Source organism: Haemaphysalis longicornis, unplaced genomic scaffold (assembly GCF_048455015.1).
Source record: "Haemaphysalis longicornis isolate Haplotype H1 unplaced genomic scaffold, Haemaphysalis longicornis Haplotype H1 scaffold_1, whole genome shotgun sequence".
In the NCBI taxonomy this organism is placed as follows: domain Eukaryota; kingdom Metazoa; phylum Arthropoda; class Arachnida; order Ixodida; family Ixodidae; genus Haemaphysalis; species Haemaphysalis longicornis.
Window position 1 is genome coordinate 156161884 of NW_027526203.1, and position 21053 is coordinate 156182936.

General features: G+C 47.5%; 1 long non-coding RNA gene across 1 annotated transcript; it reads right to left on the reverse strand.

The window, feature by feature from the left end:
* Window positions 1-688: 688 nt before the first annotated feature.
* On the reverse strand, window positions 689-15285 carry LOC144138343 (uncharacterized). Its single transcript, XR_013315870.1, has 6 exons — window positions 15154-15285; window positions 13194-13439; window positions 8490-8622; window positions 3598-3788; window positions 2232-2340; window positions 689-1135 (listed from the first exon to the last, which is right to left on the reverse strand). It is a non-coding gene; the product is annotated as an uncharacterized LOC144138343 (long non-coding RNA).
* Window positions 15286-21053: the final 5768 nt, after the last annotated feature.

Below are 21053 nucleotides of genomic sequence, written 5' to 3' on the forward strand. Positions count from 1 at the left end.
CAAGCGTGTAGTGGAGAAATTGATCGCCTCGACAAGCTAAGAACTACATTGTATCAACGCATGCCTAAAGGCCCGGCGATGGCTGAGACGACACGTGGGCTGCCAGCGAGGTAGGACTAGGCCTACCTCGCGCGTCCGACTGGGGTCAAGGGCCCAGCTCCGGACGGGTGGCGGCGAGGGCGCGGAAGAGCCACATTTCCCCACAATCCCTATCCGCGATCCTCCATCTCCCTTCCAAGCGCCAAGACCAAGAGCAAGAGAGCAATGAAGTGCTTGCGCCGCGCTTATAAGGGGCGGGGTAAAGGAGGCAGGTTCCTGGGTGTGGAGGAGCGTCGGCAGCAGAGAGGGGCGGTATTCCCCGACCCTGTCCGAGGAGTTATGCAATGCACGGGGGGATCGCATGCGCACTCGCGGGAGGAGGAAACGGGGATACGAAGGGTCCCCACATCTCCCCCTCCTCAAGGCCTAGCCCGGTGTAACCTGACCGGTTTGGGTGTTCACCCAAAAACACACATGGACAGAAAAGATGGGGGGCCGCTTACGTGTTTATTCCGTCCCCACTCCGGCAGTGGCACCAAGATGACTTCATCCACTTCGGCCATGGCGGAGGCGGGGGTAGCGAAGACCCGCACCTCGATGGCTGCAGCGAATGCTTGGCTTGTGGACAGGGCCTCCACTATGGCCACAAGTTGGGCCGGTGGGAAGCCTGGGAGTGGCTGTCCGGGAAGGGGCAGCGGGACGCCAGGTGGGTCCAAGGCAACCAGAGGTGCCTGGTCCCCGGCGGCACCGACGTCCATGAGGGCAGCGCCCCTGTCAAACCGCACCGGAGTCGAAGGTAAATTACGGCCCCGAAACACCATCGGCAACTGGTCCTCCGGAATGCCAACCTCCCCCTTACGTTGGAATTTCCACTTTTGGGAGGAGATGGAACACGCCGGCTCGTCCGTAGGAACCGCCTGGTGGAACCAGGTAGCCACTGTGCAGCACCGCTTGCGTATCGGCGGCGGTTGCACGGCTGGAGGGGCTGCAGCGGGGCGCCGATGAAGGCCACGCCGTGGCAGCAGCGATGATGGTTCCTGCCCCCGTGGCCAGGCAGATGGACTGGCACCGGCTTTTTCGGCTTATGGCGCCGGACCTGGTTCGGTGGGGCATCACCCGGCGGGGATATGGCAGGACAGAATCGGTAGCTGGCAGCTGGCTGGACGGCAGCGAGTACCGTATTTACACGATTGTAAGTCAACTTGAATGTAGGTCAACCCCCCCAAAATTTCATCTCTCAAAAAAAAAAAAAAAAAAAGAAAGCGAGTGCAGAAAGCAGTCCATTTGGATACTGCTGTGAATGAGCGCCGAGAAAGTTCTTCGGGCCCAGGGCACTCATGACAGACGGGATGATTCAGCACAAAACAGAAGTGACAAGCATGTGGCAACGTGGCCACCTCGAAAATCGTATCACAAAGAAGCCCTTCCGTCAACTACTAATACCCCCCATACGGCGGCTCTTCCATCAATGATCGTTGCTCCCGCAAGAGCTAAATGTTAAAAAATATGTTAGGAAAGAAAAACTAGAAAAAAAAAGCTGTTAGAAAAAAATGTTAGAAAAAAAAACTAGTTAAAAAAGAAAAGCTTTTGTATAAGTACACGGAATAACCATGCGCTGTGGGTTGAGCGGGAAACTTTATTCCCAATCATGAGAACACATTCGCTGTGAGATGACAACCATCGAAGCTACCGGCAGTGGTTACTGCCGCACGATATCAGAACAAACAACATGGCGGCTGACAGAAGCGGCTGCTCGTGATTTCCTTTGATTTGTGAGTACGTTACTCGCATTCAAGAAGCGTTTTGTTCGTCTCTCATAAGCAAAATGAGTATTACCAAATCCCTTGAATCAATGCACAGTCCTTATGAAGGCACAAGCATATCGCATTCAGTACACCTACGAACGCACTGGTGGAAGGTTAGCTGCTCTAGGTACAGTGGGCAAAGGGCACAGATCGGGAACGTCAACTTTCAAAGTCGGCATCCCTTCTATTGGCATCAGAATGTATGCAAGGGTAAACGCTTCGCTTTGACCGTAACCATAGAAACGAGGGTGTTACACTTTGCCCAGCTCGTAGCACCACTGATTTCTCATTTCTATTGTTAATAGCGGCACAAAGTTTGATTTCGATTCTAAGTCGACCCCCCAACATCGGATTGTAAAACTTGAAAAAAAAAAAGGGTCGACCTACAATTGTGTAAACACGGTAGGTCGGCAGGCAGGATGGCAGCAGGCAGGTCAGCTGGCGGGACGGTGGACAGCCGCGGGCAGGACGGTGGGCGGCAGGGGAGCGATGACGACTGAAAATGGACCATCAACCTCAACTGGTGACCCGATCTACAGCGACCCCTATTAATACCTGTCGTTGCCACTAGGGTTGGCAGGGTACCATGTGTTGGCTAGCAACCAATGGAAGGCTCACTTCCTCACATCACCCCCCCACCCTTGCAGGGTTGTTCATGCCCCCATCACGAGGGAGACCCTATGCATCACGTGGATTTATTGGATCCCCACAACGCACACTAGAAAGAGACCCTCGAGGCAGCCTACAAAGAAGAAAAAGACACCCCAACCTGCCCTAAGTGCTGTCGTTGTACGCAATAAAGTGCTGGCTAGCACAACATCTGCATTGACTGCAATACCGTTCTCTCATTGCCCCTCCAGGATACTTTATTCCATTTCCAACTACGTTCCAGTAGTTAATCTTAAATTGCCTGTAAAATATTGCCCATCTGCATGCTATAGGAACTTCTACGATGTTATACTTCCCACTAGCTTCCCTAAAGATCTTCCAGAGTTGCACGGTCGGAACTCCTGCCTACTCAGGGTCACTGCAAGATTCTCCCACACTGCTGTATGACGAGGCCCAACACCTGACCATCTCATTATTCGCAGATGCCTGCTGGGCTGCAAGAAGCTCCCCTCATGGTGGTGCTGGGGGCGGCCTCTTATTTGACCTTCTTCGACGCTCACTTCCGCACGGAGGCGTTTGACCTTGGGCTAGAGACAGGCTTACACCGTGGCCCAGAGCGAACAGTGGAACAGCTTGCTTCCTGCTCATGGCGGTAAGCCAGCAAGAATACAGCTGGAGAGAGAATACAATGACGGCTGTGACTCCGCATACATTGCAATGGCATGCGGCAGTGGGGCTTCACTTCAGGCCAACATTTCCATAATGTTCGCACCCCAACTTTGTTTCTAAAATTTACCAACGTCTGGTGCCCATTTTACGAGAGAAGATCACCACCATTATCATCAGACTTCTCTATAGACACTGCAGCAAGAAGGCCCCTCCCATTGACTTCCAACAGTTTCTTATACTGCGCTGCCCGAATCAATTTTTTTTCCAACCAGATTTCTCTCTCATTTTCCATCGAGTTATCACACTTGCCCTGCTTGTAGCCCTGTCTCTCAGTAGTCACTTTTAACCCTGGCGGTCCACTGGTTGCGAGCTCTGTGCATTACATTTCTAGCCCAATACATATACAGCGAGTACAAATGGGGTATATAAAAGCACAAGCCCAAGCAGTCCACGCTTTTTTATGTAAAATAATTACCAATGAACGCCACGCCGTTGACCCGAGCCGACCGTACAGCCGAGCTGTCCGTCAGGCACGTAGGGAAGCCCCGCTGGGTGCCCTCCTATCCCCTCTGCAGGAACCCTCGCGAGTGCCTCGAAGCTGCGGAAGGCCCCACCAGCCAGCCACCAGCCAGGGGAATGCGCCACCTGGAGACCAGCTTACGAGCTCTGCGAGGAGGACAGATGAGAACGGGCATCGGTGTCTTCAGAGGGTTGTCAGCGTCCATGGCACACTTATCAAATATACACCGCACAGGTTGGTTCTGCTGGCACGCACAAATAGCTGGGGTTTCTCAAAAAATTATTTTCACACGTTTCTGACACCTGTTCAGGGGTGCTGCTTTAGGCACACGTAACACCAGTCGGACTGGTGAGCTGAACAAATCTCTTCTTCGAAAATTCGTAATTTAACTGTTTTTGGCTGCCAGTAGGACTGTGTGCCTTCAAATTCAACTTCACCGTACAAAAAACACTATTGTAAACATGTGGCGCCCACACATGCTCTTTATGTCATTCACTTTAACTCTGCCAAATTGTACATACTATTCATTAGGCAGAGTTTCGGGACCTCGCAAACAGCATAGAGTGTGACCCCAGTTGTTCCTTCAGCCATGGGCACCCGCAAAACTTACCCGAGAAATTGTCTTTGAAATCCAAACAAACAAAGAAATAAAAAACACGAGGCACCCACTGCCATTTCAAAGCCCTACATTGACCTTCCCTGCACCACAAATTCTTTACAGCTATGAGGTAAGACCCAGGAGGAACTATGCCCCCCCTGGCTGCGCCCACGTACATGCATCTAGACCTGATGCTCGCTCCTCAACGGGGAGGCACCGTTGGCAAATCCCACCAGATATAATCAACATCAAACAAGACTGAAAACAAAAGCACGCTCAAACACCACATTCACATTTTATAACAGAAGGATCATCTTTGCAACAGTAAAGTGAAAGTCACAAGTCTGGCATAACATTTCAGAAATTTCAACCAAGCTCCTTTTGTTCGTTCCTCCCAGCAACACTTTGGCTTGGTTTTTGGCTGCCATTCTTGCTCAGCCCTACAAGGCTTTGTAATAACTGGCGCATAAACAAATGATGTACCATTAGCACCACCACAAAATCTTTTCAGGACTAGTAGCTGGACACTGGCCATTTGGTGGTACGCACTTTTTACTGTAGTAAAGTGTCTGCAGCAAAGGCGGAGAAAGAAATACATACATTACAGAGGCCTTTTTGTGAAACAAAAAAATGTAAAAATTGTACATAAACTTTTTTATATCATTGTAGCACGACCTGGTGTCACTTAACATTAAAACAATAAAAAACATCAAAAAATCACCAAGTTTACACGCGCTTCTACAGTTGGGTAACGCTGTGCAGAAAAAGAAACACAGGAGCTGCACTAGCTGATTGCACCAAAACGCAGCAAAAAGGAGAAGGTTGGATGTTCCAACCAAGACGCAGCCACCTCAATTTGATTTGAATGACCTTTTTGGGTGGAAATCGCTGGCTTGCCATAGTGACCTCACACTCGTGAGGTTGCTACACTTGCATCTAAATTTTTCTTTTGCGATCCTCCTCAGTTTTACATTGAATTCCAAATTTGTCATGGCCATGAACAACCTTTCAGGCTTGACGGGATATCCACTTCTTCTGCAGTGGCTAACTCAGCTTAGAAAATGCTTTTGCGTGTGAAGACAGGAACCACAAGAGCAGCGTACAACCTTGCCCCATTCTAACGTTTCTCGAGTGAAAATGAGCCATGCCAAGTGTAATGCAAAATTCGACCAATCACAAAAAGAGAGAAGAGGTTAGCGGCTGACCAGCACTAGCCAGTCTAGTTGTCCAAAGCCCACGGCTGCGCTGTACCTGCTTTTGCCTGCTCCCCACGTACAGCCTCACCAAGCTCTTGGGACGTCGCACTGCGGTGGAGCAAGTGGGTGAATAAATCCCCAATTTGAAATCTTACCCCGTAAACAGCAATACGTCAGTGGTGAGAGCAACGCTTCCCACCAACCAGACCTGTCGTGAGGTATGACCTGCCCAATCTCCCGAATGGATGAAGCTTGTACGCTGTCCCATGATCCCTTTAAAGGCTCATTCCCACAGTTTCGGTGCACAGCCTGTCAGTTGCAAGCTGTAAAGGGGGGATTAAAAAAATACGAACAGCCTTGGACACATGCTGCACCACCTGTCTGCAAAGACTGCAAAGTCTGCAAAGTCTGCAAACTGCAGGCATGCGCAGTTCCTCCAGAGGGTTTGAGAGTGTGGCCTACTCTTTGGGGAAATGCTTGATCAAGAAACGACGTTGGTCACTGATTTTGAGGTGCCTTCTTACGTTCTGTCGCCACTGAGCAGGATAAGGGTTGAAGGGCATTGTGCAAGCTTCAATCAGCTTGCTGTGCACTTGGCTCCCGAATATGGTAGATAACAGGCCCGCTGGCACAGGTCTCACTTGTTGATGCATGCGCATTCACAAGTAAAAAGATGGAAATAGGGCGACTATTCTGCATTTACTTATTTTGATAACACAGGGTAAAAGAACGATAGCAGCACAGCACGTAGCAGCTGTGCAGCTGGCCTGAACAAGTGATAAGCTGTTCAAACAACCAATCCGAAACACCTTATTGGTAATTTCCCTTGGTATAAACAGCTAGTCGCAGCATGACTACTGTAAAGAGATCATCCCTTTGTTCGAAAATTATGTGTCACCAGATCTCCGCTGGTCATCCAACTCAAAAGCGGAATAGCTCATAGTTTTTTTTTTTGCCTACTGAGAGTTCAGTGGCCCCTCCACATGCCGAGAACACACACTACGAAACCCAGAGGTCGTGCAACAGCAGCCCCTTCCGATCTTAGCCAATGTAACCCGATCACAACAAAGAGCAGTCTGGATAAGGCTCCGGTTGGATATGGAAGAAATTTATTGAATATTCCAAAAACCATTAGAAGGAGCACGATAGCAAGGTCAAATTAAACAACTCATCACCCTTCTGTTTAGCGAATGCAGTGTCTGAGTACACACTAGGCAAATGTGTTGGTTCGGCCTGTACTGATGATGAAAGAAAAGCTTTATAGCAAAATCCACTCAAATGAGCAGAGGGCTTTCCGTGTTGAACTTCCCATTTCTTCCTTCCTCGGGCAAGCTCTTCAATCTTAAATACGAATGCGTTAGCAAGCGAGCCCCGTACCAGTGTGAAAAGGCACCTCAAAATAAACGACCGACGTCACTTTTTAATCAAGCATTTCCCATAAAAGCAGGTCGCACTCACAGGTTCTCAAATGTGCATGCAGCCAGATGGTGCACAGCATGTGTTGGAAGCTGTGCGCTCCGCTGTTGGTATTCCTTTCAATCCCCCCGCCCCCCCTGGAATGGAGAGCTGAGCGCTCCACTCCCAAAGCATAAAGCAAGGCACACAGGAAACGAATAGGTAATCAGTGCGAAAAAAACACCACGCACTACCTGCCCCAACAAGTTACTCAGGGAGAAGAAATAACGCCAGGTAACCTATCAAGCAGCCTCACAGAGAAAGCAGTCATCGCAGCTGCCCACTGCTTGGTCTCCAACACGTACAGTCAAAGGCTTTATAACAGTCATGGCACCGAGTAGATGCAGAGCGGTCTAGCGACGGGACAGCGCAATTTCAGTCCGTATGTTTGGCGGATCCACTCCCTCAGAACCATTATTGTGCATTTGTATGCTGCGGCAGCTACATCACGTATTTGGAAACGATTCCAGAGAAGGCAGGTGCAGCAGATGAGGGGCTTTTTATCAAGCAGCGAAACACAGCGAACACATTTCAACGTTTGTCTTTCACTGCCCGATTGGGTGATAAAAGCATCTTCCTTCTCATGTCGTAACATTTCCAGATGCCGTGACGTTACCACTGCAGCAGGCAACCGCGCGATAAAGCGCTTGCAGACAGTGCGTCCGCTAAATGCGCAAACTGCGAGAGCATGCCAGCCTCTCACCAGAGCACTCTGCATGTACTATCATGCTCAATTGGACTCACAACAGGCAGCAGTGGCCGGTGCTGCTCTCCGGATACTTGTGGCAATGCGCAGCAAGGCGCTCGAAATATAATGAGAGAGGGGATTCCACTCTTAGCAACTCTGATCGCAGGCCATCGACCCTCGGGCGGCCTCTCTAAAGTATTGTTCCTACGACGCGCGCCGAAATTATGCCAGCACCGACAGAATTCCCACCTTTGCCAACACTGCGTGTGCATTACCAGAGCCCCTCAAAAGCATCGAGGGGCTCTGGCATCACAAAAGGAGCTGTCAGTCCCTCGTCACCCATATTCGCCGTTGTGGTGACACCATAGACCCGTCACAAATTTGAACTGCACTGCGTACCTTTGACGGTACAAATTCTACAGGCGCGGCGGCACGCCTTTCCCTATTCATTTCTGGCACCACGAATGATGCTGCACGGAGCGTAACCTCATGGACCAGGACGCACCCGCGCTTTGCACGCTATAATGCGGTAATTAAGAGAGACTTCCCGCTAGCGCTGCTTGGACAAAGACTATATAAAGGTGCGGCCTTGATAACCTTTCCCTGGCAGGGAATATTTTTCTCGGCCATGTGTTCATTAGTGCACACTCTACACACAACCTCCGAGATCTTGTTGTTCACAAAATGTTTTGCCTTCCTTGATCGCTTTCCCTTTTTGTATATATCTACACATTTATTTTTGCCCATTATTTATTTATTTCCCTCCCTATTTGTTGTCTTTTTGTATGCCTTACATTCATGTACACAGTGCCATAGAGTTGGCCACTAACGGGCAGCATGTGGCCAACCTGATGCTGTCCAGCTGTAGGGTAACATTGGCATTTTGTGAGCTGCCCACAGCTGCACGTACCAGGATTCTTCGGTATGCGTGGCGGAACTCTGAAGCAGAGGGGTTGTTGTTCCAGCCACCCCGTTGCCGAACGCAGTTGTAGTACAACTCCACTGGGTCCTGGTCCAGGTTGGCGGTGCATAGTATGTAGTACCTGCGTGCACGGAAGTTATCATTGCAGGTATTGCAACCACTTTTCCCAGTTATTTGTGCCTTGACTCGTCTACAAGTCACAAGGTGGTGGCAAACGCAATTTAGTGGCCTTTAGAAGGGGAGGGGGTTAGGGAAAGGAGGCCCGGACTCCAGCTCAGAGGAATCCGAGTACCATGGACGCGGCCTCTGCTCTGCCGACCAGTAGGACCTGGTCCTCGAGGGAGGGGCTGTCCAGGATAAGCCTCCAAGGCCTAGGAGCATGATGGGATGGAAAGGAGATGCTGCTGTTAGTGGTGACTTGTTGGGGTGCCTGTTCCGAAAGCAAGGGAGGAGGAGTGCCGATCCGAGGAACTGGAAGAGGGGCGGGCAGAAGGCCCGGGGAGTGACTGCAAAGCCACACCATGTGCTCCACGGTTCCCTCGCCTCCACAGAACTTGCACTGAGGGTTGGTGAACTTCGTTGGGTAAAACTGGTGGAGTCTGACTGGGCACATGAGAGTATCTGTCTGCAGTCGCCTTAGCATTGTCTGTTGTGGCTTGGTGAGGTTGGGATGGGGATGTGGCAGACGTCGCCGCCTGGACCGAAAATGCTCAATGATTTCGGCGAAAGACGTCAGGCTAGCGGGTATAGAGTCCACAGCCTCGTCTTGCTTGAAATTGGTGTTTTTCCGGAACCGGCCGGAGGAGGGCGAATTTGAGGGGCTCGACGCTTGTGGGCGAGGTGGGTTAGAGCGCTAGAACAATCAACTCGCTGCCTAGTTGCGACTGAAGGCTGGGTTTCCGCACAAATTAGCGCCAACTAAGCATTTTCTTGATGTTTTTTAATGTTTCTCTCGTGTGTCTCCGTCTCTACTCACCTTATTTTCTCGCGCTCTGTGCAAGTTCTCTGCTAGACACTCTCCAGAGCACCGAAAGCCTAACCAGCGGGTACCGATTTCTCAAAGGCTGCCTCACTTGTGCCCTCGCTGTGACGCAAACATTTCAGCAAGCCAGTATTTGAGGAGTTGCTAGCAGCAGATGAGCATTACGACACCCCGGCGACTGACGCACCTCTAGAGACATAGTACCTCCACAGACATAGACATAGAGACATAGTCACAAGGAACTAGCACAACTGGTATTTATTGCAATTCTACTGAACGCGACTCAGGCAGGCCTGTGGGTGCCGTAGAGTCACTCCGAATTATTTTACCTATCATAAATTTGTCCCTCCCCTCCCTGCAGCCTTGCACATGGCCTTACACTTGCACCATGGCGATGCAATTGGCATGCATTGGGGTACTGCAATACTGCAGTGGGTGTGCTGCCACTCTCCTGAACCAGCCAAGCACTTTCTACCTACTCCTGCACACTCTTGTCTGGTTTTAAACAACCGGTATGATTCATACAGCACTCAACACCTCTTGCACATGAAGGAAGAATTGCGAATCAAGGAGAAATGTTCTGGTGCCTCTGGGGGTCGAGAGACAAGAGCTGAATTTAATGGATTTGTTACAATGGAAGCTTTCTTATCTACATCAAACTTTATCATTTTCACACCTGACTATTCAATTGCCACATGACCAGTTGTACTCAATTCACCTCATTACAGTAGAATTCAATGTCGCTTGCAGTCTAAATGTAGATGCGTAAAGGTTTTTGCACTTTGGTTGTTCTTGCCACGGATGCCCGCCAATCTACATCGAAGTTCTCGCAACATAAGTACTTGCCATAAAGAAACTGCAACCAGCACGCAAGCATCACACAATGCAACATGTGTGGAGTCCAACCACAGCCAGCGCGTCAGCTACGTCACGGGAGCCCCAACGTCGGCAGATTGGGGCAAGTAGCAGATGTTGTCATGCTGGCCCACTCTGGGCTTTCTCGTGCGGGCAGAGATTAAAATGGATTTAAAATATGTTATACTGAACGGCTACTGTCGAAACTTGTGGGGAGATATCTCCTGATAAAAAGGAAGCATTTTACATAGTTATCTCAGCTTTGAAATTTCGTGTCACTACTCCTAAAGCAAGGTTTCCTTTATAACAGCCGTGGACCCATTTTTGTCTTTTGTTTGTGACTTGTGTAACACTTGACAAACTGTGTCGGTGTAATGGCTTCTTAGGGGAGTAATAATAGTTGTCCTACCTCTCCTGCTGTCTACATAAGGGATTGCACACTTCCACAGGCCGGGCCGTAGCGAGACTTTTTTTCTGGAGGCGGGTGGAAGGGGGTGGGTGATGGGTTATGGGAAGGGAGGATTGTTCTTGAAAGGAACACAGTCTCACTTCACGCTGCCCGGGAAAATTTCGAACCTCCAAACCCCCCCTCTGGCTACGCCCCTGTCCACAGGCACAGTATTGGAATGGATAACACAAACCAGCTATTGCATTATGTACGGTTCAGCGCAATAAAAGACAGGGACTAGAAAAGGCCCAACACAGGAGCGCTACTACAGCTGAAGTTTATTAAAGAAAGACACTCGCTTACAAACGTGCTAGATAAAACTGAAAAATAAAAAAGAACGGGACAAAAAAATGCGGTGGAGTCACACGAGATAAATTTCTTTTTTTTGCCACTCAGACACACCTGGGTGTTAACAGCGCGTGTGCCAGCAACCTCAAGAAATTCAATTTCTCTGGCTGAAAGGTGCAAACGTGGCACATTGATGCACTTGCAATGCGCTGTCTGAATATTCACTGCTTGCATTATTTCCCTGGTGAGCTGATCTCTCGACCTGAAAAGCCCTTTACAGTGGGCAGCCAAGTGTCCCTCACTGCCACGGCGTGCATTACTTGTGTGCTCATGCAGTCGAACGTTGAGACAGCGCCCTGTTTGGCCTACGCAAGTCTTTCCACATTTCAGAGGAAGGTGATACGCAACACCTCCAACACATCTAACATATACTTATTCCGGTGCTGGATGGTGCACTGCTTGTTCTTTTCTGAGTGTGAGCCAGTGCACGCGCATAACCTTGACAACTTGTGAGGGACAGAGAAAACGACGTCCACACCCGCCCTACTTCCTATTCTCTTGAAGTTGTGTGAAATCTTGTGGATGTGTTACGGTACAACCGCAACTTTGCCTCTTCGCTAGTTCCCCTCCTTCTGCTGCTGCTGCTGCGATTCACGATCATCTTTCTTTATGTTTTTGTGAATAGTTACTGCTACTGATGTAATTAACTCTGCTGGATACCCGGCCAACCGGAGCCACTGAATTTGCGGGTGAAAGCTATCGTTCATTGAATGAACGCACGATTTTTGTAAGAGAGTTGTGCCGAGGTGAACGGCAGCAAGAGCTTTTTGAAAAACTACGTGGTTCATACTGCCAGTAATGTTTGGCTCCATTGGTGCTGACCCACGAGGTCCCTGAGAACTCTGAGATCAGGTTTCTTGATATAAGACTTCAGACCAGAGAGAGCCATCTTTGCTGGCAGTATGAGCCACATAGCAAAAAGCCACTGCTCCCGTTCACCTCGGCACATTCCAAGGTGGTCAAGAGAGCCATTGCACAGGGTTGCCTGTTGAACTTACAAAAATCGTGCGTTCATTCAATGAACGATAGCTTTCACCAGCAGATTCAGTGGCTTCGGTTGGCTGGGTATCCAGCTGAGTTAATTACATCAGAAGCAGTAACAATTCACAAAAAAAATAAAGAAAGATGATCGTGAATCGCAGCAGCATCAGAGCAGGAGGAGGGGAACAAGTGAAGAGGCAAAGTTGCTGTTGTACCACACATCCACGAGATTCCACACAACTTCAAGAGAATAGGAAGTAGTGCGGGTGTGGACGTCGTTTTCTCTGTCCCTCACAAGTTGTCAAGGTTATGCGCGTGCACTGGCCCACACTCAATAAAGAACAAGCAGTGCAACATCCAGCACCGGAATAAGTATGTTAGATGTGTTGAAGGCGTTGCCTATCACCTTCCTCTGAAATGTGGAAAGACTTGCGTAGGCCAAACAGGACGCTGTCTCAACGTTCGACTGCATGAACACGCAAATGATGTATGCCGTGGCAATGAGGGACACTTGGCTGCCCACTGCAAACATTGTGAAGATGGGGCTTGTGGTCCGCTATTGGAAAACTGTAAAGTGCTTTTCAGGTCGAGAGATCAGCTCACCAGGGAAATAATGCAAGCAGTGAATATTCAGACAGCGCACTGCAAGTGCATCAGTGCGCCACGTTTGCACCTTTCAGCCAAGGAAATTGAATTTCTTGACGTTGCTGGCGCACGCGCTGTTGACACCCGAGTGTGTCTGAGTTGCAAAAAAAAAATTTTATCTCGTGCGACCTCACCGCATTTTTTTTTGTCCCGTTCTTTTTTATTTTTCAGTTCTATCTAACATGTTTGTAAGAGAGTGTCTTTCTTTAATAAACTTCAGCTGTAGTAGCGCTCCTGTGTTGGGTCTGTTCTAGTCCCTGTCTTTTACTGCGCTGAACCGTACATAATGCAATACCAACTAGGCCAGTCAATTACATTACCAAATCAGCTATTGCACCCCAACTTTGCACTTAAATTTTGAATTAGCCTGTAGCGGTGCAGGCTTTGTGATAAGACATTTGGCAGAATTCCATAAGCTCGCCGTTATTCTCACCTGCACAGGTTGGAGCCAAACACCACCACTGACAGCTGGGAGGCGCTTTTCAGCGTGAATGCCAGGGAGATGACCGACGTTCGCCGGCCGTCTGGCACCCCTGGCTTTCTTGTTGCCAGCTGCAGCTCCATCGGCTCCTGGCCCACGGACTCCATGGCTGCCTTCTGGCACGGTAATGTGGCTGGTAGCAGCAAGGCTTTGTAGCCAGAGGCAACAGGGCAGCGGGAATTCGACAGGTCGAAGGCCCTGGAAAAGCAGGCACTAACCGTTAAGCGTAGCCTATGGGCATCCTATGAATTCCTTTCACCTCTTGGGGCTAGGTAGCTGCCCGCCACTGGCGAGTGCCTATGTACTCTTTGGAGTTATTAAGCATGCAGCATGAGTGCTTATGCCTTGTACGTGCTTTGCATGCTAACACACCAGAGGGGTAGGTTCCTATGCATGCTGGAAGGGGACTGCCAGCATGCCTCCCCGCCTGCAGGACCCTGGTGTCGCAACCAAGCAGACAAAACCACCTCGCGACCTTTCTGCTTGATGGTTTGAACTGCCCCTATTCTAGGGACACAGATTTATCCCAATATCAGACATTGAGACGCAGTCTTCTTGGAAGGCCAACCTCTCGCAAGCACTCCCAAGTGGCCCAGCAAACATGCCAGTAACACTAACCACGAATTGTGAACTACATTTCACTTCTCTCATTCTTTTCGAATGTTGATTCAAGCAAACAGTGAGGTTATTCCTGCGACTTCCAAGTTATTTGTAGATGCATACCAGCCTAAAGCACGTAGTGCGCAAGTGTGAGACATATAACCCCCGTCGGCATGACATAAGAGTCACGTGTGAACAAAGTTGTACTTGCAAAGTACAACGCTGAATGAGAATCTCTAAAAAAAACATTGGCATGTGCGAGCATCATCTCCGTATATTTTTTTAGACTTCTGTTTGGTCGATTTTCTTAGCACATACATGTAGCACACCAAGCAAAGCAATTTTTTGTAGAAAATGCTGGGCATGGTGTAAAACAGTACTGTTTTTTATTTGTCCCTTTCCTTGGTGATGAAAGAAATCTTGGAGTCTATAAACATATTCTGCTGATTGCCTGTATGTACACTGTTGATTGAATAAGTACCTTTTTCTTTTTTTTTAAGTGTCATTTTAGATTCTTATGTTTTGAATGCAACACTGAGGTTGATTTTATGCCTTGTGTCTAAAGTACAGTGCGACGCTTTTCAGATACTAAGGAGATCTTTCGTGTGACGTTCATTAGTTCGTGGGTCACATGCATGGACCACAAAGAGGTTTTATTGAATAGCAAAAGGAAGTGTAGTAAATGACCTGATTTGATGGCAAGCAACCTAGATGCTGGTCCTTTTCGCTTTTTTTAAGGCAATTTGTAAGTGAAATATTACACTTGTGTCCACGTACGCTACTTGGTTACTCATCTGCACTTATCAAGTTTTGGTTGTCACATGTTGATGATGACACCATTTTGCTTTTATCCTTTGTTGACACCATGGGAGCACTTAATAAGAGCGCTTTTTATGGAGGCAAATATGTATCTTGACCTCAGGTGTGTCATATTTTCTGCGATCAGTATACATGGCACCTTCGCACGGGCAGGAAGGCAGCTTTTTTTTTCTAGAAGATCCTGCGGTAGCATCTGTCTGCAAAGCCCACCCAAATGGTGTTTGCACTACCCACCTATGGAACCAAAGCTGCTTTCGAGAAAACTGGGGGTGACCTTTTCTTTAATGTTTTAAGGGGCAATGCACAAGGGACAATGCGCATTATCAGCCAAGTTGGAAGCTGATAGCCTCAGACGGTGTTGCAAATTAACCATATTTCTCAACTCTTCCAACACGGGGTTAGCTGTATTGATTCGAGTGCAAGGCATTACCTGAAAGGTCACATAAATCCTGTACTTCAAAGGACACTTTTAAAACAGTGGTGGTGTCCATACCGGTCAATAGCGGCAATAAACTGCGCTGTGCCACTGCAGCCGGCGAACTCCAGCAGACGAAGTTCTGATGCAAAGACCAGGGTTTTGCTGACAGAGCTGCTGAAGGTTTGTGCGGCCAACTTCACTTGCGTCCCATGCAAAATAACAGGAGAAATCAGCTATTCAAGGCTCATGGGGTGCATGGCACACTTGCCCACAGCTCAGTACAAAACATACACCACGTATAATGGACGGATTGTTCCATCCCCGTTTGCTGGACTTGTGGGCTATTTTTGACTTTAGTTCACTTCTAAAGGAGAAAAAAACTTCAATAACCTTGGCAGGTTCATGGAAGGTCAGAACTTATCGCTTTTCATTTTAATGTATGCAAAATGCATGGGCTTATCGCATGTGAAACCTGCAATTCACTGAGAGTTATGACATTATCGAATGTAGCTTTGACCTTGGTGCATGTAGGCTATGATTTGCAAGAGCAAAAACGACACAAAAATTTCATCCACTGCCTGGATAAATTGCCTCGGAGAAGCATTGATTCTCCATAAGACACAGCCTGTGCATGCCTAATAATAGCACGTTCAGTGCAATAAAGAGGAAGCGCAGGCAAGTTTGCCTGAATTTATGGTGAAAAATTTTGTGCACACTGAAACTAAACTGGGACAGCGTACGAACGAGACATGAAAACCAGACTGCAGTAACTGCCAATTCATTGTTACTTTGTGCTGGGCTTCGTGTCTCCTCTTGTTGTGTTGCCCCCAATCAGTGTGCACAGAATTTTCCGCATGAATGTTTAGTGCGAAAATTCTGCAACTGCTTTTGTAAGCATGCTAAGACAACGCATGCACAAAAGTGGGGACACCGGACGCTCCCGTCCTGTGTGCCTCTTTTTCTATGTTTGTCTTCTTGGCACTGTTAGCACAGGATGAACAAGCGAGCACTTCAGATGTTTCACAACTTGTGCTTGCAACGTAAGCGCGGCGGATGGCAGAAAAAGCTATATAAAACTGCATTTCGCGGTGACCTTGCCACGAGCAACCATACTGTCTCAAGTTTTTGAAGGAAGCAAAGTCCGCCACAGTGAAGCCATTGCAACATCATGAGTAGGTGAAGTAGCTGGGCAGTTTTCAGTGCACCCTGTTGTAAATAAACGACGTTTTAAATTTGCTTAGTTTGCAGCATAGTTGCAGCCTTGAAATGAAGGCCTATCCCTTGTAGGCAAGACAGGTCGTGTGCGCCGAAAAAATCCCCCCCCCCCCCTCCCCTCTCCCCTCCTTCGGCGTTTCTCCCGATTTTCGAGGTCCCCAGGTTGGCAGCTATGCTAATGCATACTACAAAAAGTTCAGCTGTAGGGCCCCACTGGTATTGCTGGTCTTAGAGCTCTCCAGAACCGTAGTTGTGGAAGGAAGGGGTCTGGACCTTCATTTCAGTATAATTAGGCAGTTGCGATCAAGGTTTGTGGAAATTTTGAGTTTATAGGGTAAAATTGCAAACCGATAGTGGCACTTTTTGGTCTGAGAGAGAGAGAGAGAGAGAGAGAGAGAGAGAGAGAGAGAGAGAGAGAGAGTAAATGTTTATTGAAAAGGAGAAGAGGTCGGCCTGAGAAATTGATCTTGGGCCTGCTACTTCCCTCTGTGGGGAGGGTACTGAGGATAGAAAGAGAAAGGAATGAATATGGAAGGTATGGGAAATGACAATGAAAGCGACGATTGAACTATGTACAAGCAGTAAAACCAATAAACGTCTCACGTACAACGGGGCGCTGAATCAGATGACTACAGTTCACTTTTTAGCACATGACTATCATCCATGAAAAAAAAAAAGAAACTGCTCAGACATTATTTCACAGTCTGTTCAATTTTGTCGCGACCTAGAGGCGAGAATCCAAAGAGGAGTCACCAAGAAATGTAAGCAGGGCTTTAACGGCTAGGCTTTGGTTCCTGTTGTCAGCCCACGTGCCCATAATCTTTTGTTCGGACAGAGGGCGAGTGTCCAAGCGTAGTAAAGCTGTCTTAAGGTTCATTCGCTCACTAGAGTACTTTGGACAAGCACTAAGCAAATGTTCGATAGTCTCAGGACAACCGCACAGAAGGCGGTCTGACTTTTAACTAGTAAATAAAGGTGCAGTAATTTTTGCTGCGTGCACTGCTAGTTAAAATTGCTGTGGTATAAAGACAGCCTACCTGCTTGTAGTACTCAACATGAGCTCTGGTGAGCTTGTTGGCAGTGCGCAATCCCTCTTTCTCTTGCAGCTCGTGGAGCCGGACTATTATTTCCATTCGATGACCTGCAGTGAAAAAATACATGGCATTTGTACGCTAATTAGACAAGATCTGTCATTTAAGCAGCTTATCCAACAACTTCCCTATGAGGATTTGTAATCATCAGTACTACCAGTCTCATTACTTCTCTGCCTTGCCTAGCTAATGTATAGCATAGTGGACTATCTTATGCAAGTGCGGACTGCTGCACATTTTTCCTCCACGTTTCGTGGTTGGAACAACATTAATGGTATATCGTGGACTTCAGAGCATCTGACGATTGCCCACGATCATATTGTTTTATATTAGAGGTTTTCCTTCGTTATCGCTTCTCTATGAGATAAAAAAAACTGGAGAAGTACACAAATTTTGTAGAAACTGAAAAAAGAACTGGCATCAGGCCCACTAAAGAAAAAAATCCCTGTAATGCATAAGAGATAAATCAGTAAAGTGTGCTGTTATAATGGAAGTGGAAAACAATGAACACTAATGCCAAAATCTCAGAATTGTGTCAACAGCACAGGGACTTTGCCAATAAAGCTCACTTAAACTTATGCCGCCCATGAGGTTCCACATTCCTTAGGGACTTGGTTCTTCGAGCCTGGAGAGGAGCAGAAGAGATTGGGGCCCTGGATGGAGGGACCCGCCCGTAGCCAAATCTCAATCACTCGTTCCCGAATAATGTTTTTCTCTCTTTCTCTCTACCTAGTTGCAATGGGCCTAGTAATCCATTAGTAGTTGTGCACACACATGCTGGATACACAAGGTTACTGACAGTTACTGGATATTTTGCACAAAAATGTGCCACCGTACATAATTTGTGGTACACTTCAGTTCACTTTCTGCATTAGCTAGCACTGCTCCAGCCTAAGATAAGGCAGAAAATGCTGGTATGCAGAGACAACAGGAAATGAAACATGCTACTCATGTGGTCAAGGATCACTCGCTGTAAGCCGTTTGGAAGCATACAAGATTGGGTAGACACACTTAAAGGAGCCATGAAGAAAAAATACAAGTTTGTTTTATTCGAAAGATTTCATGTTTTATAGTGCCCCCAGCGCTTGTCCGGATACAAACGATGTTTTTTTCACGGAGAAATTATTCAATTTACGTTAAAATTTTGATTTTCCCACTAAAGCGTGTGTTTTCGTGGTCTGCAATGACATCAGTGGAACCGACCGCTCTGCAGCCTAGGGTCCCTTGATTGACGCGTCCGCCGTACAGGGTAGAGACACGTATATGCTGGCGCTGCCATTTTGGGTCGCTCGCTCGCCGCCGAAGCAAGCCGTTGTATCAAAACTGTGCTAAAATTATCGCCCCAACGCAATTTACTGGCGAAGTTTGAATCATCTTCTCTGTTTCGCATTGCTGGGTCTCATGGGAAACGAAAAGAATAATGCGTTAAGCACGTTGACCCAATTGCAGCGGCACGGGACCGTTCAAAAGGTGTCTCCACCCTGTACGGCGGCGCTGGCATTGAGGTATTCGCGCGTTTGTTTACGTTACTGAACCTAGATAGTGCCACCACACCATGGCAAGCCGTTTTTTTATGACCATATTTAAACCTGGCTTGCTTTTGTTCTGGGAGAAAATAATCGTTTCATGAAACATAGTCCTCGCTCGGGAAATATGGTCATATAAGACACCGTTGCTTGCGTCAATCGGCCAGTGTTGTCTGCGACAACCCCAAAGCCCCGCAACGCTGTGCAGCTAAACCAAGCATAATGCGCGCAGTACCAACCGCAACACATATCAGTACTTCTATGTTTACATGTGCTTTCGTAACTTCCACTGTTTGTCCCACCGTTCTTATTGCTTTAAAAGGAATGTGCCCTAAATTTAGGCACAAATAGCTCGTTCTGCAAGCTTATAAGCTCAGCCTAATTTGCGTTTGCTTTTGCCGGCCTCTGCCAATCGCAGAGCATTCTGGTATGACATCATAGGTTCGGTTGCAGGAAATGAGCGAGTGGGTCGCATGGCCATTCCCTTTTTTCCTAATTATATAGCTTATTTGAGCGAAGTTTACATTACCACTGGTGTCAGTATGATTCTAACGAGGCCGTCTTTTGAATGAACCAAACTTGTGTTTTGGCTCCTTTAAGGGTGGTACATGCCTCTTAAAACAGCTTCTTTTCATTGTTAAGTAAACTCCGTGAAACTTGTCAGACTTGCTGCTTTTTCCCACTGATTTTAAATATGCCATTATTTTTTGAGTAATTCAATTAGTTACCAAGATAATTAGAGACAATTAGTCATTTTCGGAGGAAGAATAGACAAAACAGTGTTAGCCATGAGTGTAATCTTTATGTTTTCCAATGCTATGAACCCTGGTGAGCGCAATAAGAGAATCGGTTTTTTCATGCACTGCTAGGAACTTATTTTACAGCTCATTAAAGTTCGGTGTCTGAAATGGGCATTCGAAATGGTTCCTTGCCACTGGTGCCACCAAGGTGCCAAACATCATTGCCAAACGTCATTGACTATTGGCTAAATGCTATTATGAACCATTAGGTGATGTGCTCTAAATGTGGCAATATTTCGCACGCACTGTTAGTTACCAAAGAAGTTCAAAGTAGTGGTCTGTGCTCCATCAAAATCTTCCACATTTAGCGAATGCTCTATAGCACTATCAGATACAAGTTGACAGAAAAATAATACTTTTGGAGCAAGTGTGAAACAGTTATTGAAGGGAGGCGCTAAGGACAGTAAACAAGCAAAAAAAAAAACTGATTGGTTGCAGCCCATGACATATCCAAGCGGCCTGGTTTCGTGTAGAAGTTGACGAGACAGTTTCTAGCCTCCTCAGATGGCAAAGCATTGCAATAAGACCTACACTGGTGTACCTAGCTGGAAATAGTTGGGAGTTTGAAAACACCACATGTTGGGCGTGAATGGGACATGTTGTGCAGCGTAGGATTTAATATATTCTTCAACCATGGTTTCCCTGCACTGTTCCCATTTGCTTTCAACCTTTTTTTTGGCTGTATACACAACATGCATGATCCTGACAGTGCCATACATCTATGAATTTCCGATGTTGTACTTTATCTTGGTAGTGTGTCTTCTTGTGTGCCTGCTCATATGCATAAAGTGAGCATGTACACATGCGCACCTAAGCTTTCTTGAAGTGGACCTTGAGCAGTCGTGGCACTGCATCCTCACGTAGTCTCCGCCGTTGCAGGCCACCCCAAAACATTGAGGGCTCGAAGTGGGGCGAGCAGAGCCTGTGGCGGCTTTTGGGCCCAAAGTTTTCTCGCCCCATGGCATGGACCCATTTCTGCAGAAGGGTCTGCATCACCCAGCGGAAACCTGGATTCATGTAAATTTATTGAGAAGGCCAAACAAAAATGTAAGCAGAAACTTGGGTTTAACATTTAGTAAAAAGGGAGAAGCAGGAGAGGGCTGATAGAAATATGCAGCTTGTAGTTGGATAAAAAGCTCAATTATTTTGCTGTTTTTACTTAGTAATGACAGGCTGCTTGCTGCTTTTGAAAAGTGAAAGGTGTCTGCTTCCGCTCGAGTCTGGAAAACAAGCTTTATGTTTGTGGGGAACTTCTTCAGTACAACGAATTCATAGTAAATTAAATTTACTTCATTAGTTCGTGCTAAGAGAGCTGCGCTTCATTATAGGCAAGTGTTAGGACT